At 48.3% G+C, this 15,884-nt stretch overlaps 1 pseudogene; it reads right to left on the bottom strand.

The window, feature by feature from the left end:
• Positions 1–14,944: 14,944 nt before the first annotated feature.
• LOC121139836 lies at positions 14,945–15,562 on the bottom strand (annotated as a pseudogene).
• Positions 15,563–15,884: the final 322 nt, after the last annotated feature.

Raw genomic sequence — 15,884 nt, 5'->3', positions numbered from 1 at the left:
AAGTTCCAGGATCATTGACATCAGTGTTGTGCAGTCCACAGGACCTTTGAAGTGAGTGTTCTGCTTCCCACAGCCCTCGCCACACTCCTGACTGCTCAGGAAGCCAGGGCTGGCCTGACTCTGTTCTGCCTCACAGGTTGGAGCCAGCATCCCTGCAGAAGAGGCCTGGCTGCCACCCAGGGATCCCGCTTCCTCGCACTAACCCTACAGCAGTGGTTCTCAGCCTTCCTAATGCTGCCACCCTTTACTGCAATCCCTCGTGCTGATGTGACCCCCAGCCATACAGTTACTTCCTTGCTACTTCATACCTGTAAATGGGATACTGTCGTGAATTTCATGTAACTATCCCACGCGCTGAGAACCTCTGCTCTCCAACCAGAGCCGACTTTGTGCCCCTGATGTGCCCCCTGCCTAACTACCCTGATGACAGCTGTTGCACATTAAGTGGTCTTGTCTTATGTCCCTCCGTTTCTCTCTCGGTGGGGTGATGAGGTCCAGCAACAGGGTGGAAACTGTTCCTCTCCCACCCCCTAGAACATTAGTCCCCATTTACACTCTGCTCTATCTCCCCAAATGCAGTTCTGGTGCATGAGATTTGAAAAAGTAAATAAAGTACTTTGTGGAGGAAAAAAGCACGGTAGTCCTGAGTGGGAAGTGGTCCCCTTTCTGAGCAGGCACCGTGCGGCCAAGCTTAGGCAGGTGTGCTGGGGCCAGGACGCACATGGCCAGCATTGCCTCCCTTTCCCAAAGACCCCGTCCCTGCCCTGACTACTGCCCCCTCTGGGACAGCATCATGAAGCCCACCTGGTTTTGTTTTGTTTCGTTTTTGCCTCCTGTCCCTTGCATTCCGCAGTCCTTTCTCCTTTCCTGGGCTTTTCCCATCCCAGTCTCTGACCTTCCACATCATTCTCTCCCTGGGATGAGGGACACACAGGGAGTACTGGCCTAGAATTTGACCCTTCATCTTTGGGCTCCTGCATAGACACCCCCTCCCAACTCCCCCAGCCCGCCCCCGCCTCCCCTTTGAAATGGGTTGCCAAGTCCCCTGATTTGCCCCTGGACCATTTCAGTAGAGGGGTGGAGGCCAAATCACATGCCCGTGGTTGGAAGAGTCAGGGAAGCTCCAGTGTACACACAGGGTGTAAGGAACAGACACGTGCCTGCCTGTCTCTGGGCTGCTGGTGATGAAGGGAGTCCTCAGCGGTCCTGTGGGACAATAGGGGTGATGTTTCCATGGCAGCGGAGGTGAGGGGCTAGGACCCAAATGTCCACACCTTCCAGATCCTGGTCTGACGGGTGCTCCCATCCACCCCCATTTGAAAAGCTCTGGTTTCAAAGAGTTTGGGGTATCTGTGTGAGAGAGAGTGGGGGCAGGGAGAAAGGGAGGAAAGGAGAGAGAGAAACACGCAACACACACAGAGGTGAGGGGAATAGGGGGAGACAGGAAGAGGGAGAGAGGGAGAGAGACACAGGCTCCCAAGCCATGGCACGGGTGTAGTGGTCAGAGAACAACAATTTGGGAGTGGGTTCTCTCCGTCTACCTTATTGAAAGCAAGGTGTCTTTTGTTTGTTTGGTTTTTAATTTTTATTTCATTTTATTTTCGAGACGGGGTTTCTCTATGGCTTTGGAGGCTGTCCTGGAACTAGCTTTTGTAGACGAGCCTGGTCTGGAACTCACAGAGATCCGCCTGCCTCTGCCTCCCGAGTGCTGGAATTAAAGCCGTGCGCCACCAACGCCAGGCGGTGTCTCTTATTTCTACCTGTGGTTTCTACCTGAGCCTAGCTGGCCCTGGAGCTTCTGGGTTCTTCTGTCTCTTTCTGTCATCTTTCTGTAGGAAACCTCAAATCTTACATGGGAATCATCAGGTCCAGAAGTTTTAAAAAATCTACTTTCAATCCCGTGTGTAGTGTGTGTGTGTGCTTAGGTGTGTGTGTGCTTAGGTATGTATTATGTGCTTAGGTGTGTGTGTGTGCTTAGGTGTGTGGTGTGTGTGTGCTTAGGTGTATGTGTGTGTGTGTGTGTGCTTAGGTGTGTGGTGTGTGTGTGCTTAGGTGTATGTGTGTGTGTGTGTGCTTAGGTGTGTGGTGTGTGTGTGCTTAGATGTGGTGTGTGTGTGTGCTTAGGTGTGTGGTGTGTGTGTGCTTAGGTGTATGTGTGTGTGTGCTTAGGTGTATGTGTGTGTGTGTGTGCTTAGGTGTATGTGTGTGTGTGCTTAGGTGTGTGGTGTGTGTGTGCTTAGGTGTATGTGTGTGTGTGTGCTTAGGTGTATGTGTGTGTGTGTGTGCTTAGGTGTATGTGTGTGTGTGTGCTTAGGTGTATGTGTGTGTGCTTAGGTGTATGTGTGTGTGTGTGTGTGCTTAGGTGTATGTGTGTGTGTGTGTGTGCTTAGGTGTATGTGTGTGTGTGTGTGCTTAGGTGTGTGGTGTGTGTGTGCTTAGGTGTATGTGTGTGTGTGTGTGTGTGCTTAGGTGTATGTGTGTGTGCTTAGGTGTATGTGTGTGTGTGCTTAGGTGTATGTGTGTGTGTGTGCTTAGGTGTATGTGTGTGTGTGTGTGTGCTTAGGTGTATGTGTGTGTGTGTGTGCTTAGGTGTATGTGTGTGTGTGCTTAGGTGTGTGTGTGTGTGCTTAGGTGTATGTGTGTGTGCTTAGGTGTATGTGTGTGTGTGCTTAGGTGTGTGTGCTTAGGTGTGTGTGTGTGTGTGCTTAGGTGTATGTGTGTGTGTGTGTGTGCTTAGGAGTATGTGTGTGTGTGCTTAGGTGTATGTGTGTGTGTGTGTGCTTAGGAGTATGTGTGTGTGTGCTTAGGTGTATGTGTGTGTGTGTGCTTAGGTGTATGTGTGTGTGTGTGCTTACGTGTGTGTGTGTGTGCTTAGGTGTATGTGTGTGTGCTTAGGTGTATGTGTGTGTGTGTGCTTAGGTGTATGTGTGTGTGTGTGCTTAGGTGTATGTGTGTGTGTGCTTAGGTGTATGTGTGTGTGTGCTTAGGTGTATGTGTGTATGTGCTTAGGTGTATGTGTGTGTGTGTGTGTTTAGGTGTATGTGTGTGTGTGTGTGCTTAGGTGTATGTGTGTGTGTGCTTAGGTGTATGTGTGTATGTGTGTGCTTAGGTGTATGTGTGTGTGTGTGCTTAGGTGTATGTGTGTGTGTGTGCTTAGGTGTGTGGTGTGTGTGTGCTTAGGTGTATGTGTGTGTGTGTGTGCTTAGGTGTATGTGTGTGTGTGCTTAGGTGTATGTGTGTGTGTGTGCTTAGGTGTGTGTGTGTGTGTGTGCTTAGGTGTATGTGTGTGTGTGTGTGCTTAGGTGTGTGTGTGTGTGCTTAGGTGTGTGGTGTGTGTGCTTAGGTGTGTGTGTGTGTGCTTAGGTGTGTGGTGTGTGTGTTTAGGTGTATGTGTGTGTGTGTGCTTAGGTGTATGTGTGTGTGTGTGCTTAGGTGTATGTGTGTGTGTGTGTGTGCTTAGGTGTATGTGTGTGTGTGTGCTTAGGTGTATGTGTGTGTGTGTGCTTAGGTGTGTGGTGTGTGTGTGCTTAGGTGTATGTGTGTGTGTGTGCTTAGGTGTGTGTGTGTGTGCTTAGGTGTATGTGTGTGTGTGTGTGCTTAGGTGTGTGGTGTGTGTGTGCTTAGGTGTATGTGTGTGTGTGCTTAGGTGTGTGTGTGTGCTTAGGTGTGTGGTGTGTGTGCTTAGGTGTATGTGTGTGTGTGCTTAGGTGTATGTGTGTGTGTGCTTAGGTGTATGTGTGTGTGTGTGCTTAGGTGTGTGGTGTGTGTGTGCTTAGGTGTATGTGTGTGTGTGTGCTTAGGTGTGTGTGTGTGTGCTTAGGTGTATGTGTGTGTGTGTGTGCTTAGGTGTGTGGTGTGTGTGTGCTTAGGTGTATGTGTGTGTGTGCTTAGGTGTGTGTGTGTGCTTAGGTGTGTGGTGTGTGTGCTTAGGTGTGTGTGTGTGTGCTTAGGTGTGTGTGCTTAGGTGTGGGTGTTCACACATCAGTGAAGGTTCTGTTGGAGGCCAGTCCATTGGATGCCCCTGAAGCCAGACTTACAAGTGATGTGAGCTGCCTGATGTGGGTGCTGGGAACTGAACTCCTCACACCCTCCCGAAGAGCAGTACACTCACTGTCTTAACCCCCGAGCCATCTCTCTAGCACTGGCATCCAGAGTTTATGTGTGTTCCACAGAGTGAACTCAGGTTGTCAGGCTTGAACCATCTTGCTGACTCATGCATTCATGGTTTTAGATGACGCTTCCACACATGCATGGAAGGTCTTCCACAGGTCCCTCACCCTTCTTCACACATGGCACAAATGTTTCCAAACATATTTGTATGTTCGAGGTCCATCTTCCCTCCTTCCTCCTGGGCTCCACAAACCAGTTCTGCCCTCAGAGGCAGGCAGGACGGCTTCCAGCCTAGAGCCAGGAGCAAGTGCCAGGCAGGATCTGAGACTGGCGTAGGGGGCAGGTGTGAGTTGTGCCAGCTTGCATTCCCGAGAGGCGGGCTTCTCACATTTGATGTAGGGTATGGTGACCACAAAACATCTGGGCCCTTGGATCCTGTCCTTGTCCTGTCTGTGCGTGCTTGTGAGTCTGTGAAAGCAGTGTGATTGTCCTTGGAGTGGAAAGCTCTGACTCAGGGTGTGGCAGCTGGAGGTGACACGCGTGCCTGTGGGGGACCCGGTGCACACAAGGGGAGGTTGGGTGTGACTTTCATTGGAGGTGGCTTTTAAATCTTAAAGACAGGAGGGCATGGCTTGGTAGGACATGCTAGTCACAAAAGTCACAGTAAGAAAGGCTGTCAAAAGGTTGGAGTTGCCAAACTAGGTTCTGGATCCTACCCTGGGACGTCCTCTCAAAAGTCCAGCCCTGAGGGACTGGAGAGATGGTTCAGCAGCTAAGAGCACCGGCTGCTCTTGCAGAGGACCTGGGTTTGATTCCCAGCACCCACATCCAGCCCACAAGCATTTGTTAGTCCAGGTCCAGGGATGAGAGGGGCTCTTCTGGCCTTGGGCACTGGGCACAACCATGGACCACAGACATACATGCAGACAGACCATCATACACATGCAGCTGAAATCAAAGGGTTTAAGTTCTGCCTTGGGCAGGGAGTGATGTGCAAGCTGTGCTCCTCAGATTCGCTGGTTTGTGCTGCATTTGGAGCAGGAGCTCTCCTGGCAGCTGGCCTAGCGCAAGCTGAAGGAGAGCCACGTAGTAGGAGCGCAGTGGGCGTGCAAACTCGGAGGGTCAGCTGCTTGTGAAGAGTGGGGCAAGCCTGGCAGCGCCCTGTCCCCATCTCAGGGGCTTCCCTTCCGGCCTCGTGGATCGAACTTAGGGAGACAGTGCATACCACGGTCAACAGGACAGCCATAGACCTGAAAGCCTGGGGGCATAAACCATCCACTCAGAGCCCTTCCCCGAGAAGATGGTAGGCTTCCTCGCGACGTGGCTCTCATCCCGAGTCTCGTGGATACTTCTGGCAGGGGTGAGGGATGAGTGAAGCCTCTCAGACTCAGCAGCTGGGCTCCGGGCAGCTTGCACGTGTCAGCCAGTCCTGGCTGTCGTGCATTCCCGCACCAGGCACTGTTCTTGCGGGCTCAGGGCCATTGTCACCGGTACAGCGGCGTGCTGCAGCCATGGGGGACGCCAACAGCGCTGTGAGAAAGACTTGCCAGCCCTGCCCCTGCCCTTTGAGCACACAGCCCCTCTCCATTCAGGCAGACCTACTGCTGCCCAGCACCGTTGCTGTGCTGACCCGGCTGCCTCAAGGGGAGTTAGTGCAGATTCCCAGGCTCGGGTATGAAAAAGAAGCCCAGTCTTTGCTGCATCGTGTGACTTCTCGATGTTTTTTAATAAACTATAATAGTTTTTTGTGCATATCCTTGGGAATCTTTGTTGTCTGTCTGAGGGGTAATCCAACTGTATTTTGTTTAGTGGCAGAACTTTCTAGGAAATAGTCTTCTGCTAGAGAGTGAGACAACAACATTTTTCTGGTTATCTGTAGGTGTAACTGTCTCATCATCAGTGGTGGTGGTGACTTTCAATTTTTGCAAAAGGTCTCCTCCCTGTGGGAACAATAGACCTTGGCCGGAGTCCCACTTCCCCATCAGCCTGGGAGCAGGCAGCTGTAAGACAATGCTTACTAAAAACATGTTTACAGTGCCCGAGACAATAAATTCCTGATAAGGGCTGGCCCACGGAAACGCCCTAGTCTCGACCTTTTCCAAAGACTAACTGCCTCTTTCTGACCCACCCACCGCCGCCTCAGGTGTCATGGTATATAATAACCAGCCAGGGTAGGAATAAAGGAGAGCCTTTTTTTTATTTGGTTTTTACGAGACAGGGTTTCTCTGTATTGTTTTGGAGGCTGTCAGTCGAGCCTGGCCTGGAACTCACAGAGATCCGCCTGCCTCTGCCTCCCCTGTGCTGGGATTAAAGGCGTGCACCACCACCCGGCTTAAGGAGAGCCTTCTTGAGGAGCCTTCTGGAAGCCATGGACTGGTCTCTGTGTCATCAATCCCGACACCCCTCGCCACATTCTCGGATACAGGCTGCGCAGCTGGCGTGTCAATTGGAGGTCCCACCAAGATCGTGAAAGCAAGGTAAGTGGACGGGGTTAAGAAACAATGGGGAAACGTTCTGGGAAGCTTGAATTATTACAGTATCAAGTAAAAAAGTTACTTAAACAACATGGGACTACAGTCAAGTCTAAAACCCTAGAAGGCTTTCTAAAATCGATCGAACAAGCAAGTCCATGGTTCATTACTGGGGGAAGCTTAAATATCCCAGATTGGGACGACGTTCGCTGTGATCTTCATCGACTTTTACAAAAACAGGGATCTGAGTCCTTGTCCCCTACCACATTCTTCTTATGGAGATTAATGAGGGGTGCACTTTTGACAGATAAGGTTCATCACCACCAGGTAGTTCAGGCCACAAAAGAGGCTTTTTTAGAGTTACAAGAGACTGAGACTCAAGCCTCCTTGAGTTTAGGGGCAGAGAGTGAGGATGAATTATCTGAAGACACCCTGCCCGAAACTAGAGGCTCCATTGTTAGTGAGGATGAGGAGTCTCTTAGCAACAACAGAAAAACAGGTAGAGATTTCAGGGCGTGACCTAAAAAGGACTCTGGTCAGAATCGGTTATATCCTTCTCTGTAAGACCTAGAAAATGAAAGTAGCTCAGTCTCAGACTCTCCAGAGTCTGAGAAGGAACGGTTACTTGCTGAGATCGAGGCCCTTAACAAAACACTAAAAAAGACTCAAATTAAGACAGGACAGGGAGAGAAACCCTCCTCCATACTCTGAAAAAAGGGGGACTCCTCCTATGATATGACCCAATCCTTCTTGGACCTTGAGGGAAGACCCAAAGGAGGGGTCCAATACTGCCCGGTGGTGGCTCCAGACCCGAACAATTCCAGGCAGGTCATTCGGCGTCATGACCCTTTAAGTTTCAAAGACATAAAACAACTTAAAGAGGCAACTCTAAATTATGGAGCGCAGGCTCCCTTTACACTTTCCTTAATGGAATCTTTTGTGTCTCTTAACTTGACACCTAGTGATTGGCAGCAGCTTTGCCAAGCGGCCATCTCTGGGGAGATTATTTGATTTGGAGAGGTGAGTTTCAAGAAAAATGCAGCCAGACAACCCAAAGAAATGCACAGGCTGGACAGCCTCAGAGAAATGTGGAGATGCTTACTGGGGGTGGTCAATATGCCACCATTCAACAACAAATGAAATATGACATCGCAGTCTATGCCCAAGTGGCAGAAGCGGCCCAAGGTGCTTGGAAAGCATTGCCTTCCAAGGAAGGAGGAGATCACCTGTCCAAAGTCCTTCAAGGACCCGCTGAACCTTTTCAAGACTTCGTAGACCGCCTCAATCAGGTAGCAGAAAGAATATTTGGGGGCATTGGGCCTGCGACGCCAGTCATCAAGCAGATTGCTTTGGAAAATGCAAATAAGTACTCTAAGGAAGCCCTTCGCCCCTATCACAACAAAAGTCTAAATGACTACATCCGGATCTGTAGGGACATTGATGGAAACTTCATCCAGGGCCAAGTGTTAGCTGCTGCTATTCCACCCCAAGTGGGGAAAGTAAGACCTAATCAGGGAGGGAGAAAAACAAGTTTCAGTTGTGGTAGGGAGGGACACTTTCGTAGAGAGTGTCCTCAAAATAGTACTACCGGTCTCAAGAGACCTGGTTTATGCCCGTGTTGCCAAAGGGGATATCATTGGGCCAGTGACTGCCACTCTAAAACTGACCTGGAGGGCAATTCCTTCCTGCTAATAATAATCAGGGAAACTGGAAGAGGGCCCCGCCCCAGGGCCCCAAAACCAATGTGTATGGGGCAATGATCCCTGCTCTGGGTAGTGGCAAGATTCGTTTTTCTCCCCCAGAGCAACCCCTTCATATCTCAGATCTCCTCAGAGCCACCTCAGGGAGTGCAGGATTGGACCTCGGTCCCTCCGCCCGGGCAATCCTAACACCCGAAATGGGAATCCAGGCCCTCCCTACTGGGGTGCATGGACCATTGCCCCCAGGCACGGTCAGACTACTCTTGGGACGGTCCAGTACTATTCTTCGAGGCATCCAGGTACACCCCGGTGTTATAGACCAGGATAGCGAAGGAGAGATTAAAATAATGACATCAGTGGCCAGTGGGGTTGTTGCCATCCCAGCAGGAGAACGGATTGCTCAGTTACTCCTCCTCCCTACAGCTCCTTGTGAGGTTCGAAAAATTAAAGAGAAAAGGGGAAACCAAGGTTTTGGAAGTACTGGCCCAGCAGTATTTTGGGTAGCCACCATGGTGAATCACCCCCAACTTACATTAAGGATAGAAGAAGGCAAGTCCTTCAAGGGCATTTTAGATTCTGGAGAGGATGTTTCTGTCCTCTCAGACAAATTCTGGCCCCCTGCCTGGCCTAAACAGGAAGGAAAGGCAACCCTCCAGGGAATAGGACAGGCTGTGCCTCAAAAAGCCTCAGAATTCTAAAGTGGCAAGACTCTGAGGGCCACACAGGGCTTTTTCAACCATATGTTTTGTCTGGCCTCCCTATTAACCTCTGGAGACGGGACCTCATGCAAGAAATGTGAGTGGTCCTCACCACCCAGGCACCCAAGTCCAAAAGCAGTGCTCCCCAGATGATGCAAGGGATGGACTGGAATCCGGGGAGGGGACTAGGTAAACTACAACAGGGAGAGGTTTGCCCGGTGGCATCCCACCCTTTGGATACCAGGGCTCCGGGGGATAGGAAGGGTTTTGGTCATTTTTGATGAGGGTCACTGTTGCGCCGCCAGCCCCCATACCCATCACATGGCTATCAGATGATCTGGTATGGGTGGAACAGTGGCCCTTACCAGCGGAGAAACTTCGGGCGGCTCATCAGTTAGTTCAAGAACAATTGGAGGCAGGTCATTTGGTTCCTTCCACGTCCCCTTGGAATACCCCTATATTTGTAATAAAAAATCTTCAGGGAAATGGAGGTTACTACAAGACTTAAGGGCCGTAAATGCGACCATACAGCCTATGGGGGCTCTGCAGCCTGGCTTGCCCGTGCCTGTGGCCATTCCTAAAGACTGGCATTTGATTGTCATTGATTTGAAGGATTGCTTCTTTTCTATTCCCTTGCATTCTCAAGATAGTCCTCGGTTTGCGTTTAGCCTTCCTGCGATTAACTTTAGGGAGCCTGCCCTTCACTTCCAATGGCTGGTGCTCCCCCAAGGGATGGCTAACAGTCTAACTTTATGCCAGATTTATTTATTTATTTATTTATTTACTTATTTATTTATTTATTTATTTTGGTTTTATGAGACACGGTTTCTCTGTATTGTTTTGGAGGCTGTCGGTCCAGCCGGCCTCGAACTCACAGAGATCCGCCTGCCTCTGCCTCCCGAGTGCTGGGATTAAAGGCGTTCACCACCACCGCCCGGCTATATGCCAGATTTATGTAGCTGCCTGTATAGATCCCCTCAGACATAAGTTCCCTGATCTTTACATTATCCACTACATGGATGATATTCTTTTGACCACAGCCGAAGAAAGAAAATGTTACAAAGCCTTTGAAGAGCTACAGGAGCTCCTGGAAGCCCGTGGATTTATTTTGGCTCCAGAAAAAATCAAAAAGAGACCCCTTATACTTATTTGGGTCATCAAATTCAACAAACTGGCCTCCGGCCACAAAGACTCCAAATTGATTGTTCAAATTTAAAAATGCTTCATTATTGGCAGAGATTTTTGGGAGAGGTGCAGTGGATTCGCCCTTCTCTTTCTATTAAAACAGGGGCTCTTAAACCCCTTTATGATATTCTTCCTGGGGATCCTGCTCCGACTTCCCCTAGACAGATTACCTCAGAGGCCAGGGATGCCCTACAATTTTTGTTAAAAAATATAGAGCAAGCCCACCTTCAGCGCATAGATTATGGGCAGCCCCTTGTTCTGGTTGTATTTTCATCTAGCTTTTAGCCCACTGCCGTGTTTTGGCAGACTGGTCCTATTTATTGGATACATTTGTCAGCCTCCCCTAAGAAGGTAGTGGCCCCCTACTATGATCTGATTTTGCAATTGTTGTGGAAGGCTCACAAGTTTAGCATCCAAACCTTTGGAAAGAGTCCTGATAAAATTATCCTGCCTTATGGTAAGGAGGAGGTGGAACATCTACAGATCTTCCATGATGGGTGGACCCTGTTTATTACATCTACAGGCGCCAAGTTTGATAATCATTATCCCAATAGCCCCTTAGTGTCTTTTTTTTAAACAACACCCTGTGATTTTTGCCAAGATTTTAAAGGGGAACCCTCTATTTGGAGCTAGCTCAATCTTTACAGACGGCTCCTCCAAGGATTTTGCGGTGGTGGTTTCTTCTCAGGTGCAGAAGAGGGTACCCATAGGGCCGATGTCAGCACAAGCCGCCGAGTTGTTTGCCTGTTTGATGGCCTTCCAAATGTTTGAGGGGGAGCCCTTTAATTTATATACTGATAGTGTTTATGTTGCCAATATTGTTAGACCTTTAGAAACTTCTCCATATGTTCTTCCAACCTCTCAGGTTCGTTCTTTATTAGTTCAGCTCCAACATCTTATTTGGCAGCGCATCTACCCTGCTTATGTGGGATTTGCTCATGTGGGATTTGTTCGTGCACATACTAACCTTCCAGGACCCCTTGCCCAAGGCAATCAATTTGCTGACTCCTTTACCCACCCTAGGGTCTTATTCACTCAGGAGCAGCTTGCCCACCAGCTCCATGAGCGGTATCATCTAAATGCCCGCTCCATTAAATTTCACACTGGGTGCCCCTTATCCATAGCTACGCAGATTACCTCTCAGTGCCCTGATTGTGCCCCTTATCATAATTCTCCCAATGAGGGGGTAAATTCTTGGGGCCTCAGGGCAAATAGATGTAACTCACCTGCTACAGGCAGGGAAATTAAAATACATGCATGTCTCTGTGGATACGTATTCTAAACTGATTTTTGCCTCTCTCCACTCAGGAGAGAAGATTAAAGATGTTATTTCTCATTGCCTGCAGGCCTTTGCCTACATGGGCGTTCCCGATGCCCTAAAAACAGACAATGGCACTGCCTATCCCAGCAATCGCTTTGCTACCTTTTGCAGGGAACATCACATTGTCCATTCTTTTGGTATTCCTCACAACCCCACAGGACAGGCTATTGTGGAGCGCACCCATGCCACTCTCAAACAGTATTTTAAGAAAATAAAAAAGAGGGAGTATGTTACCTACCCCAATATTCAGTTATCCACCATACTTTACATTTAAAATTTTTTGACCATAGGCAGTAATAATTTGTCTGCTATGGAGAGACATTGGAACAAACCCTCCCAGTCCTTGGGATGGGTCAGATGGAAGGACTTGATTACAAGAAAATGGCAGCCACCCACTCCCCTACTAGCTAGGGTCCAAGGGGCTGTTTGCATTTTCCCTCCAAGAAGTGAGAAGCCCATTTGGGTCCCCGAACGGTGCATCAGGCATGTCGACCCCAATACTACTCCGGATACTAGGAATGCTCACCATGATAAAGATGATCCAACCATTGCCAAACACTCAGGTAAGGGAAATATGGGCATGGTGAGGATTCCCCCCCATGTTGATGCCAGTTAGTCATTCCAGCTCCCTGTTCATCACTTTTTATAGCACCAATAATACACTGGGAGTGGCTGCTGCCAATTAGAGATTAAAAATTCAGAAACTAAACATTCTGAGTTTCCCCCTCCTAAAGGGGGAATCTCTGTTTTATTAAAAATATTTAATATCTCTTGGATTAAATCTCTAGGCCTTCGCCTGACACAAAGGTCGGGAAAGAAAGGGGAACCTAAGAGGTCACCCTCCGTTGGAGGGTGGATTGAGTAAATCTTAAGGCTTTTGCCTGAGGGAACATCCTCAGTTGGAGGATGGATTGAAAATGGGTAAATCGCCTAGCGGTGGTGGTGCACGCCTTCAGTCCCAGCACACTTTAATCCCAGCACTCAGGAGGCAGAGGCAGGTGGATCTCTTGAGTTCAAGGCCAGCCTGGTCTACAGAGTGAGTTCCAGGACAGCCTCCAAAGCAATACAGAGAAAGTTCCAGGACAGCCTCCAAAGCAATACAGAGAAACCCTGTCTCAAAAAAAAAAAAAGAAAATAGGTAAATCAAAAAAATTGGTAACTGTAAATGAGGTGGTATATATGAAATGTGATTGTGGATGTGTGAGTGTGAACTGCTTATATGATTAAAAGAATACTTAAATCCCTTCAAAAATGGTTTAAAAGCTACCTAGATTGCTTTAGATATACTCAAAAGGAACATCCAGCCAGTCGGTTAATGTCTTAACAGAAAAGTTAAAAGATTTAAGTCCTCAGAGCCAGTCGATTTTTTTCAGGCAACTGCCACTTGGTCAGGCCCGATCCCCAAAGGTGTCTGTGTAGATCCAAATTAGGCCTTGTCAGCTAGTGAGAGTTCTAGTGATTTTCAGAAGTTTTTGTGAAATACTTAATGGTTATGTCCTTTTTAAAGGGCATCTACTAATAATCTAGATATAGTGATCCCAATTCACCTAGACAGTTAACTAAGGAGGGTAGACAAACCCTTCTACTGTTATAGTCCAGCATCAACAGATGTTTGCAAACAGTTTAAACAACAAAAAAAAACAAAATTAAAAAGGGGGAGTAATGTCCCCAGTCCCTACATGACTCATCAAATAATACACTACTCATTTAAAAAATTTTTAAATGTGAATGCCAGTGAGCAATCTGCTTCAGACAGATTCTGGCATGATGGAACTTGAGCGACTTTTGCTCAAGTCAAATGGAGGCATCCATGCACTAGACAGTGGAGAAGACTCTAATTTGGGGTCGAGGGCATGTTTGTGTTTTCTTGCAGGAAAAGAATAAAGCTTTGGCAGCTGTCAGACCATTTAGTGAGATGCATGGAGCAGAGAAAAACTGGACCTGAGACCATAGGAGCTTACCTAAGCCAGTTTGAGTGAGATCTCCTAAATCAGTGTTCCTGACCCTTGATGTCATCCAATCTACAGCCCGAGAAAGAAGGAAAACAGTCGGTTCTAGATTTCCAGTTTCTCAACAGGCCTGCTGCATCAACCTCCCGGACCTGTGAGTTTTCATCCCGAAGCCAACAGAGAACTGGAAAGACTAACTGTCTGCCCTTGACACACCTTGAAACAACAGAATTCATTTTGCCAGTTTTTCCCTTTGGGGGAAAAAAGGACCCATTTAAAACATTTGCACATTGGTATGGACTGTGATGAGTGGCAAAAGCCTCTTTTCAGTATTTGAACAGGACATGGTCACTTGAAATATCAGACTTGGTGGTTCCTGTTTCTGGAATCACACCTATGCCAGTGTATTTTTCTGGAGAAATGCAACTTGTCCTAATGTGACAAAAAGAGACCTTTGTCTCAAGTCGCATAGTCAGCTGAGGCTGGTGACTTTAAATCAACAAACTGCATCACCACAGGAACAAATTGGTGCTCTGTGGATAGTGCAACAAGCCTATTGTTCATATTTTTTATAATGCTACATGTGTAACATCAATGATTGTGCACTTTCTAAATGCTTTCCTGAGCAGATATTAGAACGATTGTAAACTTTATCACTGTTTTCACCATCAAATTGTAAATGTAAATCACATTCGGGTTACCCTTGTAACAGAGGAAGGCTGGTAGAATGTTATGGCCCTGATCTGGTGATGGGTACGGTGATGGAGAGGCGCTATGTCAATGGGGGTCCTGGAAATGGTGGCAGTGGCAGTACTCATTCTGGCCTTATGCCGAGCTCAAACGTGCCTTGTTCCAGAGGCAAGAGATCCATAACCAAGTATTGCTTAGCTTAGTCCATGGCAATCCCGATAGCTATGAAGGTGGGTTACAGATGATTTAAGGATGAAGTTCTTCCGTTGACGGTCAACCTGTGGGGAAGACACCTCCCACCTAAGACAGGGGTTCAAGGACCCCCAAAGACAGGCAAGAGAGGGTGACCCTACTTGACCTAAGCCAGGAGTGCCTCATTAAAAAATTAAAAAGGGGGAATTGTGGGGATACCAGACCTTGAGCAGAGACCCACTTCCCCATTGGCCTGGGAGTAGGCAGCTGTAAGACAATGTTTACTGAAAACATGTTTACTAAAAGCAATACAATGCCAAGGGCAATAAGTTCCTGAAAAGGGCTGGCCCACGGCAACCGCCCTGTGTTCGACCTTTTCCAAAGACTATTCACCTCTTCAGACCCACCCACCTCCACCTCTGGTGTCAGGGTATATAATAACCAGCCAGAGTAGGAATAAAGGAGAGCCTTCTTGAGGAGCCTTCCGATCTCTGTGTTGTCAATCCCCGACACCCTCTGCACATTCTCAGACACAGGCAGCTCAGCGGACACAGCAGCAGGCAGTGGAGACAGTGGGCCATTTTCCCTCAGAGTCAAGCATGGGACCTTGAGGACAGCATCTGCAGGTCTAAGGCTGGACTATGCCTTTAGGGTCCTTGTCATAGCTACAGCTGCCCACAGTACTGGTATTTACTCCCTTGGGTCCAAAGAGAATTCCATAGCAAGGCTTGTGGCAGTAGGGCTGGCCTTCATTCTCAGCATAGCCGCCAGGGGTCAGTGTCTTGGAGCAGCACTCCCAGAGCAGTAAGAGCTGGTGGCAGCGGGTCACCTTCTCAGCAAAGCACACTCTCTTGTTGCATCGCAGACAAATATTGTGTACCCCCAGTGAATGTGGTGACACTAGAGTCTTTGGTGGGACCGTTGGGGGTCTGCTGGTCTTCTGTTCGCACCACAGGGACCTCAATGGGGCCAATGTTACCTGAGGCCTGAGGCTCTCAGTCAGAGGCTTCTCTTAGACATAGGAACCAGCATGCCCTATATTCACGCCTTTGGGTCCAAACAATGTGGCATACACAGCAGGGTTTGTGGTAGAAAGGTTTCCCATCATGCTCAGCATGACCCGGGAGGTCAGCGTCTTGTTGCAGCGCTCACACATGAGACAGAACTTGTGCCAGTCCTTGCCCAGGGAGCTGACCTTCTCAGAAAAGTACAAGGTCTTGTCACAGCTGGGACACTTGGAGGCCATGTTTGGCGCGCTCGGTCGGCCTGCGCCCTCCACCCGCGCTGGTCTCTCCTTCAGTATATATCTTGATTACACCTATTTCAATACAGTATCTCAAGTCTTAGCTAAAGTAATAAGAGAAAGGAATAAGAGGGATACAGACAGGAAGAGTCAAATTATTCACATGTGCGATGATATGATTCTATACATAATAGATTATATAAGAAAACTTGTAGATTTCACAAGTACTTGCAGGAAAATGGCAGGATACAAAATTATCACACAAAAATCATTAGATGTACAAATAACAAACGTGTTGAGAATTAAATCAAGAAAACAACCCCAT

This window comes from Mesocricetus auratus, unplaced genomic scaffold, assembly GCF_017639785.1.
Source record: "Mesocricetus auratus isolate SY011 unplaced genomic scaffold, BCM_Maur_2.0 Super-Scaffold_100003, whole genome shotgun sequence".
Lineage (NCBI taxonomy): Eukaryota > Metazoa > Chordata > Mammalia > Rodentia > Cricetidae > Mesocricetus > Mesocricetus auratus.
Note: the sequence above shows the minus strand (reverse complement) of the source record. Positions and strands in the feature narration are given on the sequence as shown.